We start from the raw sequence: 18,349 nt of genomic DNA, 5'->3' as shown, positions 1-18,349 counted from the left end.
CTGGCGGGGTGATGCTGCATGACACACCTGGACTGGGGGGAGTAGAGAAAATAACTCACTTGAACATTTTTATAGCCTGCATCCTACCCTGGAACTATTCATCTTGGAGCCAAACCCTCAGATAATGAGGAAGTGTCAGAATTGAGAACACTCGTAAAAAATCCTAATTTGTTCTCCCCATAGCCCTCTTGCCTGTGTGACTCACGCGTGTTATTGCACATTTTGTTACACAACCGCATTATTTCCTCCAGGGATCTTTGCCTCTCCCAGTGTGAAACAGAGTGGCGGGGACCGAAGCAGTGGCCCTCTTGAAACCTCTGCCCCTGTTTGCTGCAGAAGCTAGAAGAGCCACGGGGGCTGCAAGAACAGAGCCTGGACAGAAGGACCGAGCTCTGCTTGCAGAGCTGGACCCGCTGTCGTCCTCCTCCGGGATGCTCAGCTACCACCGGAGCCAAACATTTCACAGACAATCAGCGACTGTTCTCCATTTTCTGAATTGCAGCTCTGGACTCAAACACCCAGGTTGCAAACAAGCTGCAAGCCAAGTCAAGGTGCGATATAAACCGTACGTGCACAAGAAAACCCGACTCTCCAAGCAAACAATTAGACTGTCAAAAAAATCAGGAGAAACGTTTACACTCTCTCTGCCTCTCCACGTCTCACAGAGGTGCCATGAAAGTATATCGCCGCTTCACCGGCGCATATTTACAGCAGCCTCACAGAAAAGCTTGTGAAAAGCTTAATAGCCCTGCCTTCAGCACAGCTTGATTAACGACAGCGAGCCAGGCTTAGGAAATGCTGAATAATAAGGAACAGCACGGCCGCTCCCTGCATTGCCTGCCGTTGGCACACTACGGGGAGCGGAGGTCCTTCAGGAGGAAGACGTCCGTCGGGGCACACAGGGGTATTGCAGATGTGCACGCGGAGCTTTGGAAAGGTGGGAAATGCAGCAAGTGGCGATTACGGCTTCCAGCCTCGTTAGCGCTGCTGCAACGCAGTTTTCGGTGTGCGGCCCAGCCGAGGTGGGTGGCCCCTCTGGCAGTTCCATGCTTCCCGCTACAAGACTCGTTTTTAATTGCTTGTAAAACTTTGCCAATTGTTCGCAGTTGGAATGAAGCTCTCCGCACTCAGCGCCTGCCCCAGGCAGAGATTTTGTTTTAATTTCAGCTAAAATGGCAGAGTTAGTCCTGATGTACTTAATGGGGAAAACCAAGTCCCAATATTAAACAGGGGATGTTAGAAGAAGCAACCAGGAACCCTATTAGCCTTATTTTGATCCCAAACAAAACAGAAGAGTCATCTCAAACCTCTCAACTAATTAGAGGCTAAAAATATAATTGTCAGACCACAGTTATATGCAAAGCAGATTGTACAGGATGGTCTTTGTTACTTAAAGCAAAATCACAGGTCTGAGGGCTGATTCTAATGAAGGTCGCTACCAGCTGGTCTTCAACAACAAAAAACTTTTACTGATGAATAACTATTAAAAAGAAAAGATTGGGCTACCAGAGCTTAGGAATGTCACAGTAACACCAGATGACGATGACAAGCTGTCGAAGCATTCAGATTGTTGTGCAGCGCTAAGCCATCATGATTTAACTGCATACAGGTATAACTGGAGGCAAGGTATGAATTTGGAGATACAGAATTACTGCTGTCCTCCAGGTCATGTACCTTAGAGGACCCCCAGTCACCTCCGCATGAGCTGCCGGACAAGGAGCAGGCAAAAAGCCTACTGCAATAATACATACAAGGAGTAAACAGCAGAGGCGGCGAATTGATGGCATTTCTGTCCCCATCGCTGCTGGACCATGGCTACAACTGCCTCCAGGTGGGTCAACGCTCAGACAGCAAGCTTGAAGCTGTCAAAAAACCCATCTAGTGATCCAAAGCAAAACAAACTGGCATATACAGCTTTAAGAAAAAAAAAAATAAAGAGAAGACTTGCTCAATATGTTTAAGTATTTATACAAAGCATAGTCAGCTCTGGGCAACTCTGCTGACAGGGATATAACTCAATCCAATTACTGGTAGATGAAGTTTCAGAATTGGATAAATTCCACCAAGCTTATGAAAAAAGCTGTCCTTTTTACTGCTTAGAGTACTTAAAATGTACCAGATATTTTTTTTTGTCCAGGTTTGAACATGCGAATGCCCACAGGCCTTGGAGTAAGCTGAGCGATGCCCTCAGCACACCCCACCTCCAGCCACTCCTCCCGAGGAGATCGGTGACTCGGGGTTACAGACCGAATCTCATGTTCAAAGTAAACCTACCTGCGAGATGCAGGGAAGGTCAGACATGCTCTCCCAGGGGAGGGGGTACCTGCTGTGGTACTGCAGCGCTGCATGTGCATCCCCTGTCCCACGTACCAGGGGACAGACAGTCTCAGACCAAGAAGGAACATGACACGGACATCATCTCGCTCAGCACAAGCACAGAACCATATACTGCCCCAGAGCTGAACCACCCTGGCTTACCCACAGCCATCACAGCCGCTGGGACAGGGTAATGGCTTGCAAAGCCTGCATGGCCATCCAATCCAAGAGTCAGTTCATGATTAAAATGCCCTGAAAGTGTTTTCCTTCATATTGAAAAACAACCAAGACCTCTTTGAAGACTGATTAGGCTCCACTTGCATTTGAAGTAGGAACATCTACTTTCAAACATGGGATTGCACCCCAGAAATCAGACTAGGACACATAAAGCAGCTCTTTGCAGGACTGTAGAGAGACCGGGGAAAGCTGCTGCAGCCAGAAACACTCCTGACTACACAGCACCATCCTACAAAAGAAATTCACCTTTTGGTCCTCAAAAACATACCCAGATTTGGCTAGTGCTTTGCTAGTCCTCATGCACATTCTCAGTCCGAGTTTACACAGCTGTACAGTGAAGATGTCAGAGGTCGTCCTCCGAGCCAGCACCGTTATCGGTCATGGAGTCACACGGGTTGTTCACACCAAGACAGATTATCCAGCCCTGCTTCCCTGATAGCTAGGCATCAAGGAGGAGAGAAACAGCACATGCACATGCCAGCTGCAAAGGAGGGCAGCTGGACGTGTGCGCGTGGATAAGATTACAGAGAGCGCACAGCAGTAGGACAGGAACCAGAGCCACCTTGGGAAAACAAATCCCTAAGGAAGTACTGAAGGAGCAGCAGAGCGAGGGAGAAAACAGGCAGAGCGAGTTCACAGAAGGGATTTCAGGAGCAAAACTGCTGTGGAGTCAAACCTCCTGAACGGCGAAGAGGGCGAGAATAATTTGGAGATTTTGCCAAGCTCAAGGTTTTTGCAGCAGCAGTTCCAGCACAGCAGGAAAGGCAGGTTGAGGAGGCGAGGGACTTCAGTCTGAACAGGTTACCTACGGGGGACTTACCATGAATGTGTGTGTGGGGGGAAATCAGCCACAGGACTGTGCAGGAGCAGAGGTGAGCTTTGCTTTAACAAGGGAGAAACTACACAGCATGGGGAAGGATTCAGAGGCAGCTGAGAAATTGAGAATAAGGGGGAAGGAGAATGGCGTAACAGGGGGGAAGAGACAGGATGCACGGTGTCAGGGGCAAGAGGAAAACTTGTGAAAACTGCAGGGAAAGGAGAAGAGTGTGTGGGAAATGCAGAGGGGGAAGAGGGGATGTTGACATGGTATTTTGCCTTTTTTCCCTCTGAAGAAACAGGGTCCTCTGTAGTAAAAGGCAGTTTTGGAGAAGTACATACATAAATGGAGAGAAGAGTGAGAGATAAAGTGTGGGAAGAGCAACGCAGACCCCAAGGACAGAGACAATGGTGGCAACAGGGGTCTCTGCTCAAGCTGGGCTGGGGTGAAGACCCTGGGATGGGAGCAGCACAGGTAATTTTGGGGTTCGTGCTGGTGAATGATGTAGAAGTGAGGACTGCTGAGCATGGAAGAGACAGCAAAAGCAGCAGCCGTGGAAGGAAAGATGTGGGAATGGAGAAGAGGGTGTGGAAAGCTAGAGGGGGAAATGGGCAAACAAGACAAGAGCTCAGGGGAGGAAAATACCACTAGAGTTTGAGAAATGTCTAACTCAATAGGCTGGGCCAGAGATACACATGCAGTGAAGACCTGCTACCCATCTCTGTGTTCAAGCCCAGGGAATAGCTTAGCCTGGGACAGTCTCAAAGCAGTCTAACAACAACTTGTTTTGCAGAAGGAGGAAGAAAAAGGGGAGAGGGAGATCCTTACGGCACATCTAAGCTGCAGGACCACTCCTCCAGCACCATTCTGTCCATCCCATCCTTTCATCTGCCAAGGTTGCCCTGCCACATCTCGTTCAGCCAGGACTCAGAAGAGATGGATACACAGAGGAGCCAGTAAACAGTTTACACCATGTGCACAGGCAGACAGACTGACAGACACCAGCTTGGAAAACACCTACAGCAAGAAGGATCCAGCAGTGCCACCCAGATGTCACCAAGGTGTGCAGGATTACAAGTGAAGAGAACAGAGCCTAGTGCTTTGACAGACCCCTAACAAGCACTGCTACCCATTGCTGCAATGATTTTAAGTGTAATTAATTTCAGCAGCATGCCTGCCAGCTGACTCCACTCTTTACATTAATGACAGCAAAACCAGAGTTTCAAAGGGAAACCAGTAACGACAAAGGAAGCCCCACACATCGCAGAGCGAGGACCGTTAGCCTGCGTTACTCAAGACCATCTCCTTTCTCTGACCAAGGCTGTGGCTTGCTTTGCAGACAAAGCAGCCGAGGGGCTGGGGGCAGCCAGTGGCACCAGGTGGCAGCAACACACCAGGGATGCTCCCCTGCCAGGTCAGCCTCTGCTCCTCCTTTATCTTCCTAACCAGCTGGCAGGGAACAGGGACTGGCAAAGGCTCCGCACAATGTCATGCTGCCATCGCTGCACTGATTCATCTCCCATCATAGCCAGCGAGGAGCTGAGACACCAGCAGAGAGTGAGACAGACCCCTCATTCATTTCAACAGCACATGGAGAAACCATGGACCCATGGAGCCCCTCACTGCCCCCATGCCATCCCCACCGGCCTTTCACCCTGAGCCGGCAGAGAAGAGATTCGAAGGCAAGGCTCCGAGCTGAACTTCATAACCACCGGACTAACGGAGACAGGAAGCACAGCTTTGGCAAACATTTCCAAAGCCCCCTGTAACTCCAGCCCGTTGTTCTCCAGTTTTGTTTGCTTTTCTTTAAAAAAAGCAGTTGGGACATTTCAAGTCACAATTAAGCCTTTATTCAAGTACAGACAATTGCCTGGTCCCTACCCAAAGCAGTGCAGATGGACCCATTCCAGCTGCAATCCAGGCTCCTGCCCGCTCCCGGGGATCCTCTGGGCTCCCTCTCGCTCTGCCGCTGGCAGCCCTGTTACCTCTCTCCACGCCACACCGTGCGCAGATTTTAACTCAATCTCAGGAAGGAAGCAGCAACAGCTTCAAGGAAATGGTGCCTGTGCTACTGAGGTCACATCCCAAGTCTCCAGGCTGGAGAAGCGCTGTCTAAACTGGTCTCTGTGCAAACACTCATTTCTTCTTAGGCAACGGGAGCATTTGCCTTTTAATTCCCATCAACTTGTAGAGTCTTTGACAGCCATGGTTTTCTTTGAAAGGCAGTCTTTGTGACTGCAGAAAAAAAAAAAAAAAAGCCTGAAATATGTGACCCAAATGCACCAGAAGGCTCGGAAATCAAAAGAGAAAGTCCTGAAGTGTGCCACTGCACCTCTCCAACCCACCCCACCTTTCCCAAGCCAAGCTCATGGCTCTTCAGAGCACCCAGCTGCAATACGCTCATGCTCATCATCTGCATATTTTAAAATAATTTCAACCCAACAGCAGCCACACAACTACACCCCTGTTGCTATTACAAATATAACTTCTATTATTCTTTTATACAGGTGCATGAACATACCCATCTGGTATTATTTTAGAAGTCCTAAGGTTTCTAAGGCATCTCCCCGCAGCCAGCAGACAGGACCGATGGGGGAACTATATCTCTCGATAAAGGCAGCTGGAGGCCAGGCAGGACACCTTTGGCATCCAAACCTGGACTAAACTGATACTTGCCTGCAAGCATCTGAATCCTCCCTGGGATTCAATAGAAACAGTGTCTGAAAGAAAAATAAAAAAAAAGCTGTTATTCCAGGTGATCACATGCCCTATAGCAGTCCTGCAACACCACGGGGTTTGACAGCCCTGCGATAGCCACACCTCCAGCTCCGGCTGTGCCTCCTCAGCACTGAAACCCCTGGGGCTCGTTCTGCACGTGCTGCTGACCAGAGGCAGACCCCAGGCCAGACCCCACACACCATCATCATTCACACGCAAAATGTCCAGGAGAGACCGTTTTCACCAAGAGCAGCTTTCTTCCATGGGAATAAAATGAAGCATTTTTTAGTTGTACATGAAAAACCTACGACTGAAACTAGAGCAGATCTGAGAGGACACCAGAGCATAGAGATTTCTTCTCTTGACTCACCCAAACCAAGTCACCCAAACCAAGCCCAGTTTGCCCAGTAGCCTCCCCACAGCCAGCCACACCGATGGGAAGAGGAGGATCCTGTGCCAGGGTCTGCAGCGCTGACAGCAACGTCCAACCACTTGAAACGTAGCTGGGAACACCGTCTGCTGAATGCTCTTCCCTGCTCCTGGTGGAAACCCAGTTCCTCTCTAAAACTTGCAATAATCGCAACATTATCAAATTAAGTACACAACTCAACCTTCCACAGGAAGGGCACTCTAAAACAGAGCGACAAACATCTGCTCAGGGTTTCTACCATCAAGCTACAGGAAGACAGATGACCACGACACAAGAGGAAAACCCTTGAGAGTTGTTACTAATAAGTTAAGAGCTCACTTTCGATTACACGTTCAGCTTAAAACCTCTCACTTTTTCCTGAGCATGGTCATCCTGCCAGCTCCTGCGGAAGTGCCGGGTTTGTGGGCAGCTTCTGCAGTACGTTATGATGGCAGCCTGGACGTCCTCGTTCCCTGTGCCACTGTGGAGAGGAGACCTCTCGAGGTTTTGTGTTGTCACCGCTGCTCTTCCCAATCAGGTATGTACAGCAACCAACTCGGAAACCTGCCCTTCATGAGGCTTTTTCTTGGAGTGGTATCCCTTCCAATATCAAGCAATACCTAACTTGGCCTTTAGCAATTCCCCTTTCCCACCCCAAGCCCCCAAAATCTCTGGTTTAAGAAGGTTAAACTGGAGCCTCTGGTCTTTAAATTTTAGGCATCTAGAGCCTTCAAAAATGTTTTGCACTTGAGCAGTAGAAAATCATGTGAAGGGACTGCCTTGCACACTGACCTGCTCTCATTAATAAAATCACCTCAAACAATGTGGGCAGGACAGTAAGTTCAGGTGAGCTTAATTGCTACCATCTCTGCTCTCAACCATGAGCTTAACTGTTTCTAAAAACAGCGCTGTCCATGACGTCCGCTCAAAAGGCACTCTTAGAAAGGGAAATCCCCAGCCAATCAATAAAAGGAGAGAGAAGGCAATTCGATATATATAGCAAGTTGCCTGCTTATCTAGTGGTAAGAGCTGCACAAATTCACACGCACTGTCCCTTCCCCGCTGCCAGCTTCCACCAGGACAGGGTACGAAGGCCACACGACGCGTTCAGTACTGAAAGGAGCCTGATGATTTATACTCATATGCTGCAATTCACACAATCTTTTTTTAGTGCTAGGAACAGAGCCTGGGATTTCTTACCTTAAGCATTAAAACTGTATTAAAACCATTAAGGATCAAATTTCTGCCTCTAAAAGGTGGAGGACAAAAATGAAATGCATCAGACCTACTGTATCAATACAAAGACCAATCTCAGAAAACAACGGGGTTTTTATCATCTTTGCTCAAATATGAGACAGTCACCTTCTCCCTTCCAGTGCATCACTGACACGCACAGACAAAATCCCACGGCCGCTAAACCAGCAGCGGATCTATCAGCAATTTCAGCTGAAGCCAGGTTTTCCCCAGCTCTGCTTATTCATTCCAGCACACACTCCGCAACGCAGGCCGGCACCCAGGGCTGCAGCAGAACGGCTCCAGGTGCTGGCAGCAACGGAAAACAGGCAGAGCAGAAAGCTGCGTCTTTGAAAGAAGTCAGGTCGTAGCACTCGAGGAGGTGTCCTTCCCATCTTTTTTCGCTCCAGTAACAACCCTTTGCTCTGTTTTTTTGGGGGGGGGTGGGAGGAAGCAGGAGTGGCAGCACAGCTATCTGCAGCACAAGTGCAGTGGGGTCCCAGCTGCTGAGCTCCCCGCTCCCCAGGGAACTCCAACAGATGAATCAGCTGCTCGCCCAAGCTTCGATTTTGGCTGCTTTGTCATTAGTAAAACATGCTGAAAATGTGACTTCCTCTGCTACGAGGATCAGACCTATTGAACCTTTACTGAAAAGTCTAAGTAACTTCCTCTCGTATTTCAACAAAAGAAGGCAAGCCCACAGGCAGAACAGCTTCTCTCATACTTCTGGAAATTCCGCTAGTAGAAACACCTACTGGAGAAGGAAGAATGCATTGGGGGGGTGGGGGAGAGAGTTTCACTTTTCATCAAGTCTGTGCTTTATAATAAACAAAACTCTTAGTCCACTTTACAGGATGAAAACACTTTTGCTTCCTCTTTTGCCTCATTTAGCAACACCAATGAAAGCCCTGCACACTGTTGCCTAATGAGGCAGTTAAGAAGATCTGCACAGAACCTCTGCATTCAACAGTTTTATATTAAAAAATAATCTCCATTCACTCTCCTTGCTGAGTAAAACAGCCTGTGTCTAGGATCATCTCATCCAGCATCCAGAGGTGCTTGGCTACCCTCTTTCCGATGGAAATGCTTAGAATAGGCAGTAGAAAGGTACCTGTCTGCCCGCTGGCATGCCAGGAGGGGCGACGCTCCCCAGAGAGCAAAGCTAGCAGACTGAATATATTACCTTTTAAAATTACAGAAAGGGGAAAGAGCAAAGAACAGAGTAGGTAAGAAACAATCTCGTGCCAGTCCAAGAAGTGCAAAGGGCAGGAAGGAGGGGTACGAGTCCCTTGCTGGCACACAGCAGCCCTGGCATCCACTCCCTGTGGATCCACATCCCGTTTGTGCTGGCTGCCTGCCTGCAGCACGGCATTCTCTCCGGCAGCTGCCTGCAATATGTCTCCAGGCCACCCTATAATGAGCACAGTACCTTGGATGCTGGAAGCTACCAGCTCTTCTAACGGGAACGGTCAGCGGTGTGAGTCAGCCACAGGCACAAGAGGGGACATGACCAATTCTTCAGAGAAAAGCATGCCTGTTCATTCATCTCTTCTGATCGTTTATTCATCTTACAGTACTGCAAGGGCTTCCCTGCAGGCCCAGCTCCTCTCTAAGTCCATCAAATCTCAGCCTGAGGCAACTGCACTAATTATCGCTTCCTGCGCCAAGTCTCATCCCTCACCTTCAGCAAGTGGAAAAGCTCCTCTCCTCTGTTCTTCACACTACCAACCCGCTGTGCTACAAAAAGAAAGCATCTGCTCTGCTGGGGTTGGCACCCTAATAACTCACAGTATTGTGACATTATACAAAAACACAGAGTCAACATCATTGCTTAATGTTTAAGGCAAAGATTAATTTTGCCCAGGTCACCTCTCCAAAAGACACAGCCTTCCCAAAGCTCCCACTCGGTATTCTCACCGGGCACTGCAGACGCCCACTGGAAGGATCACAACTGTCAGGCTGAGGGACAGAAGCGAAGCTGTCACAGCTGTCGGGCCATCAGCAAAAGGATCAGAGCAAAGCTGCTGCAGCAACAACCCTGAGGCACAGCTTCCACTCCAGGCAGAGGAGCACCGGACACTGCGCTATAGGACGGTGCAGTCTGGCAAAGCTACGGGGAAGTCTGGGACTTGTTCTTAGGTCCCCTTGGGGATTTCAGGACATACCTACACCATGGCCCCTTCCCTTACCGCAGGACTTGTAACGAAAAGATAGTGTATTCTTGGTGTTATGTGCGCTTTAGTTACAACTGCTGCTGGGATGACGCACCACAGGTTTAAAACCCCCTGGAAAAATAGGGACTTCACAGCTTAAACAAGCACTTCTCCTTTGAAATCAAGGTACTTTTCTTCCCATAGGCAGCTAAACCCAAACATGAAAGCCCAGTGTACATCAATAACAGACATTCAAAGACGACAGACTTTTCACCTGCCTGAGTTAGAGACAACAAGGCCCTGAGCAGGGCAGCAGCATGGGAGCTGGAGCAGGAATGGAAAGGATATATAGCACTGGGTTATGCCAGGAATGATAAAACTCCTTAAATCTAGTAATAAAATTACTTTTTAAAGGCACTGTACTGCACTAGCTCCAATACCAACCTGAGCCTAACAGCATCAGAGCTGGCATCAATACCAAAATTCATGATCACTTGGTTACCAGACCATCAGCTCAGCTAGGCTTCAACCTCTTTGTGAAGAGCCACTGCTGATGTGAGCTCTGCCCCTCTCCCTCTTCCTGCAAAAGGGAAAGAGGCAGCATGCTGAGCCCCTGGCACCTGGTGGAAATCAGGTCCAGGCAGAGAAGTTTCCTTGCTGCAAGCAAGATGAGATTTCTCTTTGTCTGGACCTGCACACCCCCCCCCCCATATCCACTGCTACTTGCCAGGTTTGCACACATATCCACGGCCTCCAGATACCACCAGAGAGGTGTGTGGAAACAGGGCACAGGGAGCTTTCCTTTCCTAGAGTAGTCGCCTCTTGTCAGCTGCTTGCTAAGGGCGTGGATATGAAAAATGCAAGCCAGTAGCTCCCCTGACAGGGAAATAATAAGTGCTGGCACTTTCTAGAAGCAGATCTCCCCTCCATACGAGACGGGTGATGAACAGCCTTGTGCAGGTGAAAGATATGTTTGCAGAGGACTGAGAAGAACCACTCACATTGTCCAGAAGCACAAAGGATTCAAATACACAGAAAGAAAAGCTGATACCCCAGAAAAAGGAGACAGAGTTAATCTCCCTGCAGGGATCCCAGCCATTGCGCTAACCCCTTGGGACTGTAGGGAAATGGCTGCCCAGAAGCACGGCGGACACAGGCAGATACTCATCACACTAGAGCTCAGCAGCAGTTCCCCAAGTCACGAGGATCTCAGCTTTAAAAAAAACCAACAAACCACCCCCCCCCCCAAACCACAACAAAAACCAGCACTGAACTATAGCATCAGAGGAAATAACTCCCATGTACAGACAACATAAAAGCATCAGGCAGATGCAGACTCACACCACTTGTCACATTGGAGGAGGACTGGAGAGGGAACGAGGGGCTGACAAAGGCCCAGAAAAGTTGACAACAGGACTCCAAAATATGAACTGTACTTCAGCACAGCCAAAGGGAAAATTTAACACCCCAGGTCACTGGTAACATACAGCAGACACAGCACCATCAGCAGTACATTAAAAAAAAAATCTCTGATGCTTCCAGAGGAGCTCACCAAATCCCACTTTGCTGTGCATCTTCCCACCTACCCCCCCAGCTATGTGACAGCTGTACTTCTGTACTTCCCCCATCCAAACACAGCTTTCTGCCCCACCACCACAGGCTGCTCCCTTTCACTTCTGACTTCAGCTTCCTCGAGCCTTGTGCCTGAAAAGACACACTTCCACTTACTCAAGTCTGCCCTTCAGGGCAGCACAGGCTTTTTGGTTTGCACCCAGATGCCATGGTCTTGCTCCAAGGTTTTCAGCAGCAATACAACATTTTAGCCTTTGGGAAATTCAGTCTACCGTTAGGGAAGGCAGGCAGAAATGCCTTTGGCACTGGGGCAGCTGCAGCCCTGACCTCGTGGGAAGCAGGAAAGGGGCTGTGCAGTCTGACCAGAAAGCAGAAGCAAGTACAAGCCCAGATGATGCTGACTGGAGTGAGAGGCAACGACTTCAGGGCTCTTTACGTCCTCCTAAACCTACACCTGAACCCCCCTGGGTCAGGGGGAGCCCACTGGGTGACGATGCTGCCAGGTGGTACCGGCAGGCAGTGCTGCAGAAAGCACAGGCATCAACCCGAGCCCTGGGCTGGCAGCCAGCCACACTCTCCCCGAGTACCCTCAGTGAGATGTTCTCAAAACTGGGTGTAGGTGCCTCATAAACGAGATACTAAAATGGACAACAGCTTCCCTCATTCATGTTAAAATAGTGACACAGAGTTCTACCTGGCTCTGTCACGTTGTGTGCTGGCAGTACCGCGTGCTACAGCCAGTCATGCTCCAGCAATAAAGTGCACTTCTGCCAACTACTTTGAAAAAAAAAATTTATTGTGAATCTAGGCAGTAGTCGAAACAACAGAGGCAACTGAATAGATTTATGCTGGATTGCCACAAGGCACTCATCCATTCGGAGAAATCTGGCTACTTTAACAAGTTTCTAGAATAAAACAACAAAACCCTCTGAAGCTTCTAGAAGGAACAATGCGAACTGCACCCCTTGCTCGGAGCAGTCCTCAGCCTCAGCAGAGTCCAAGCAATTGAGCTGCCTGTAAAGTAGAAATGCTTTGAGGGTCCTTACCATAAAGCTGTCACTCACAAGCAGTACCATGTCCAAGCACGTTCTGCCAGAGCGAACAATTCCACAATTTCATTTTGCAATGAAGAACTGGTCAGATTGGAAAAGGAACAATGACTCTGCTTTCCAGTCAGTGCTGTCCGAGCCATGAAATGGATGCAAGCTGAGCCCTAGGGAATACCCTGCCCTGAATGTGGGCTTAAGTTCAGATACAAGACTTTGCCCCCGAGCAGATGAGTTGTGAGCTGAGTCTACCTATGTCTCTGCTGCCAGGACAGACTCCTCCAAAAAGAGGTGGAGCTGACAGCAATTAGCTGCCTCAGCAAAAGTCACCAGGTTTAGCTTCTTGCTAGGTCTCAGACAGAGATGCCCAACATACGGCCTGTACTTTGCTATCAGAACACTCCCATCCACTTTATTCCCAAGGCGTAGGTCCTCAACGGCATCCCTCCCGTGAATGTCATGCCCACAGCACGATCAGATTCTCACCCTTGCAAGAGACAGCATGATATTTCTTTCCCCCAGGAAAATAAATACTGGGAAAAGCAAAACTCTATTATGCATGCCCAGGACAGCTGACCTTCACAGGGTTTACAGTGCAACAGATCAGCTGTACCAAACGCACTGTTGAGCAAACACTCCACCTAGAAGACAAGCAATATGATCCACGAGGGAAGGAAAATTGGTGTGTTGCTCTAAATCAGAGACTAACAGGAATAAGGCACCAACAAATGCACACAACATGAAGGGAAGCTCTAAGCCCAGTAACTCGACACGTGTTGAAACAGAATATACAGACACGTAACTCTCCTCTCTTGGGACAGGCTGTGGGCAGGCTTCTCCCTCTTGAAGAAGAAAGTTGAGGGCATCACTCAACTGAGAAAGAGCAACAAAGTCAAAATAATAAGTAACAACAAAGTCATTACCACTGTGAAGAGCAGGAACCATCTGTTTAATTTTGTTGTTGCTGTGTCCTAATAATGTTATCTCCCCTAGGAAAGGCAAGATACTGTATCACTGTACACACACCACTTAGGTCTGGAGAAAGATGCTGCAAAACAAATCCCACGCAGAGCTATTCCCACAATTCGACCCCCATCCCCAACAAAACGCAGCGCCCTGAAGAAGGGGAAGGAGCTCCTCCAGCTCAGCAGCAAACCCAGATACAGAGTGAATGGAGGCTCCACACCAACGCCCGGGCGCAAGGAAGGCTGAGCATAAACACAGCAGGAGAGCTGTCGGGGAGCTGTGTCGGAAGGAGTCTCGATAGACCCCAAACCTCCGCGTGCGTCAAACCCTCTCAGCAGCCGTAAGACTGACCAAACCAGAGATAAATGAAGCAAAGCTGGAGGGAAATAGATGGCAGGTAAGGGGGACGTGTGTGCACGGCCCAAAAAGGACTCCAGGCTTAGAAAGAAAGGCTCCCTGATACCAGCCTATGCTCTCTGGCGGGAAAACTGGCTCATTTCAAACGGGATTCAACCACGGAACGTGTTGCAGTTTCATTTCAGCTCACGCTCCCAGTTAAAAGAGCTGATTTTCCTGTGCAGGCAAGGAACCAGGCACCACCCCGCCATACACAGCAGCACAGTGCATTACTGCTGCCGGAGCCTTTCACATCAATTGCGACGCCTAAAGCCCCGGCTGCAAAGCTGAAGAAGCACCTCACACCAGGGCAGTTTCCTTCCTCGCAGAAACTCATCATCTCCGACGGAAAGTATGCCTGATTTCCTTGGATTTGGTTCTGGGCCACGAGGTGCAGATGCAGCTGTACTTGTTGCAAAGGCAGAGAGCAAGACAGCAACTAAACAACACACACTTGAAAGTAGGCCTGAACAGGCATTTACTATTTATAAGCTAATCATCTGATCCCTCCTAAGGGAAATCCTATCCTTTCGGGCTGTTGAGAGCACGCGGAACTGCACAGTCTCCGCAGGACTGCTAAGAAGGAACAGAAGGGAAGCAATTATATCCACGAGGAGTGCACTCAAAGTGCCTGGACAAAATTCCTCCTTGCTCCGTAACAGCGCAGGCATCCTCCTGGAGAACAAGCCAGGGATTACGAGCAGGGTTTAATCTGTTACGCTAATTTGCTAAGAGCAAAGTAATTTTTTAAATAGCTCTCTTCTCCATTCACCATTATCTAAAAAGGGCTCTGATCTAGTTCTGCAAATGTTGACATTTTCCTGCAAGCAGCGATAGAGAAGAGTCTCATGATAAGAGCCTGCATCAAAACCCAGAAACCTGCCAACAAGCAGAAAACTGTGGCTGGCTGGAGCTACCTTGGGCAAGCAAGGGTGGAAGAGAAAGGTATGAACTTTCATAATTGCTTGCTGGTTATTAATTCCTGGGGGAATGCTCCCATCCTGGGAAGCTGAGCATGATGCGCAAGTATGCAGCACTGATTTTTTTTCCCCCCCCCTCCTGTTCACATTTCTCCCTGATAAAAATAATCTGGGTTAGATTATACTGCTTGATTTTCTTGTAAAACAGTGCTCAGGCCATCTCCAACGCAACTGCACACAGTGCAACCACACCCCCCCCCAAGAAACAACCTCATTTTCTCTCTAGCCTCCTTTTTAATTCACTTACCAAACTATTACTGAGAACAACTCTCTCCCTCAACCTCTAAAGATGAGCTGAGGATACAGAACAGGAGTGGAACTAGCTCTGTCTCAAACAGCACAGATTAAAGCACCATCTCTTGGAGAAGAAGGCACAGCTCCCCGAGCAATCCTCACAAACAGGGCAGACAAGAGACACCCAGGTCTGGTGTCTGCCTTCAGGTGAGCAAAGCTGAGCGAGAGGCAGGCCACCGGGAGGGGGAATTGCTGCACGCATCATGCCGGTCGCTCCCACCAGAGCCGGGACAAGGGCGACTTTGAAGAGCCCCACATGAACAAAAAACAAAAGCAAGCCAGTGCATATTTTGGCAGATCAAGATAACAATAAAAGCTGGCACAGCGGCATTCTCCAAAGCCTCCATATTGTGGTAAGATCTAGCACTAAAGCTTCCCTTGATTTTGAGGTGGTTTTTTTTTTTTTCCTCTTTTTTCTTTTAGCTTGCTACAGACAAATCTGACAGCTAAGTGACACTGTCGGCCAAGACAGAAGGCCTGGAAGGCCACTGCTGCAAAACTAACAGCAATGATACGTCTCAGGAAGTTTCCCTGTTCATGCTGCCTCAGAAAAATCAAATAACTTACTGCCACTGTAAACAGATTCCTGCAAACGCAGCAAAGGGGAAACCAGATGTTCCTAGAAATTAGTAAGTAAAACTTTTAAATTTAGTTCCCAGTCTTCATCTCAGTTATTTAGATATTCATCTTGCAGCGAACACTGAGAGACATTACAGCCACCTTACAAACTCCCAAGCGGAGTAGACCACAGAACTTCCCGAGCTGTTAGCTCAGCTGCAATACTTGCCGTTGCTTTTATTAACAAAGGTATTGAGACTTGATGTAAAAATTGCCAGCAAATGCAAAGTCATCACTGACTTTGGGAAATTTGTTCTCATGCTTGAGTCTCTATCACTTAAAAATACATGCTTTGGTTTCCATGCACACGCTTGTGTATTGCCACCAGCTATACTGAATTCCCACAGTCCAACTTGCATCCTCCACAAGTACACACAGACTGACCAAATCTTCCCTCAACTTCTTGTTGGATGAAGCAGATGGAGTTCTCACCGCTTTGTCTCTGAACTCTGCCCAGCTTTCCACCAGCCTTCGCACCACACGCAGGCACTAAACTCAGGTGCAGAGGTGTTTGCACCAGTGAGAGGTCAGCTAACCCGCCCTCTCCTTCTCCACAGCGAGGTATCGAAGACCACCTCCGCCTGCCTGCCTGCCTCCAGCCTCAACATAGCCACGAAGCCGTACAAAAAGCGCTGCTCCCTAGGGCAGGCCTCACTCCTTCCTCCCTGGCTTCTCTGTCGGTGTAACAGACTTGCTATCCCCGAGCAGTTTGCTTGGTCATAGATGCGCGGCCTCACCAAAAGCACAGTGCCAAACTAATCACACCACTGCATGTCACCCTCATCTTTTATTCTCTCTTCTGCACTCCGACTTGCTTGTAGGCTTCGTCAGCTTTTAGCTGCAAACTTTCTTCAGGTCATTGACAAAATCAGCAGTAGGATCCTTAAGACTGTTAATATAACGTCCCCAATAATGTTCTGGGAGCTACCAACTTAACACAGGTTATTTTGAGCTCATCCTCCTTCAGTTAATCCAGCAAGAAAACCCAAAGGCACGGTATCAACTGTTTTAGGGAAACCCACGTTTACAACGCATAGTCATTTGAGGGTTTTGTTTTTTTTTTCCCAATAAGCATCAAACTTGCAACAACACCGTCTCCACACCAAACCACCAAACTTTGGCCACCAGCAGTTTCAAACCAGCGCAGAAAGCTTCGCCGGCTTCTACCCGACAAGGAGAGGAGGCACCTTCTCCAAAAAAACAGCCACGTGTGCGGGGGCACCGGGCAAACCCCACCCGGCGGGATGCAGGCGAGGGGAGCCCCCGGCACAATAACCAGCTCCGCGCCGTTACCGCGGTCAGTGCAGCACAAGGATCCCCCACCCGCGGGACCCCCGCGGCTCCCGCCGGGCAGGGGGCAGGGACGGCCCTTGGCAGGAGGCGCTGCCCTCCCGGGGCCCAGGTCTCCCGCCGCGGACACGGCTCACCGAGCCTGGAGGCCGCCCGCTGCTGCCGCGGGGCTGGGGAAAGGCTGCCGCTGCCGGTACGGCGGGGCGGAGGCTCCGCAGAACCGCCGGACCGAGCGGCAGGGCCGGCAGCTTCCGCCCCGGGCCTGACCCTGCGGAAGCTCCGCATCTCGCTCCTTCTTCTTAACGTGAGCCAGCCTGCACCGCCCCCGGCGGCACCTCGGGGCCGCCCCCCGCCGGTCACCGGCCACCCTTGCGCCGCGGCGGGCAGCAGCGCAGGCCGGCCCGGGCCCGCCGCCACCGCCCGCCCCACCGGGACCGGGCCGCGGGGGCCGCCACCGCCGCCTCAGTGCTGCCGCCATCGTGACGGCAGCCGCCCCTCACAGACAGGCCCCGGGGAGGCCCCGCTCACCGGGCGGCGGCGGCGAGGGGGAGGAGCAGGGCCCGGCTGGGCTGCGGGGAGAAGACTGAGGAGCGTCGTGGGGCTCGGGCAGGGTAGGGCCGGGACGGGCCGGGGACAGGAGCCGCGCTCGGAGCCCCGGGGGGAGAAGCGACGGCGGCGGGAGAGGAGGGGGGAACCGGCGGGGTCTCACCTGGCTCCGTCCGCGCCGCTCCCGCCTCTGCCGCGTGCAACTCCCTGCCCTGCCCCCCCCACCGACCCGCGCGACGCAGCCAATCAGCACCCGGCGCCACCGGCACCGCCGACCAATGAACAGAGCGAACGCGTCCCCGCCCAGCGCCACCCGCGGCCAGAGCACGCCCTTCTCCTCGCCAGCAAGCCTATCCCGTGACACGGCGCGGCTCTCGGCGCGGCGCCGGACTCAGTACCCGGCGTCCAATGAGAAATCACAGCGCGTCCCATTGCAGCCAATCCGCGGCCGGTCAACCCTTCCCCTCAGAAAAGGGCGGGCGAAAATAACCGGGGGGGGGAGGGAGGGTGTTCCCTCACGTGACCGGCCGGTGACCGGGCCCCTTCACCCCCCGCCTGGATCCGGGGAACCGGCCGCGGGGGGGGCCCGGGGGAGGGGGCGGCCTGGGGCCTGGAGGCAGAGGCACCCACAGTGCCCCGGGGGTACGTGCCCCACACCGTCCTCCGGCGCAGGCAGCAGCTGTCCGCCGAGGGCCGTGGTGCGGGCAGCCCGGGGGGAGCCCTGGCCCCTCACGGCCAGCGCCGCCTTCCCCCGAGCG

General features: G+C 50.9%; 1 protein-coding gene across 1 annotated transcript in view; it reads right to left on the bottom strand.

Moving 5' to 3' along the window:
- MTMR4 (myotubularin related protein 4) overlaps positions 1–17,804 on the bottom strand; it is a 56,779-nt gene extending 38,975 nt beyond the window's left edge. Inside the window, exon 1 of the mRNA XM_075771132.1 lies at positions 17,755–17,804. The gene's annotated coding sequence lies outside the window, so the exon portion shown is untranslated. The remainder of the gene's footprint in view (positions 1–17,754) is intronic.
- Positions 17,805–18,349: the final 545 nt, after the last annotated feature.

The sequence above is a fragment of the Balearica regulorum genome, chromosome 19 (assembly GCF_011004875.1).
Source record: "Balearica regulorum gibbericeps isolate bBalReg1 chromosome 19, bBalReg1.pri, whole genome shotgun sequence".
NCBI lineage: Eukaryota > Metazoa > Chordata > Aves > Gruiformes > Gruidae > Balearica > Balearica regulorum.
The sequence above is the reverse complement of the archived record's forward strand: the minus strand, read 5'-3'. Positions and strand labels throughout refer to the sequence as shown.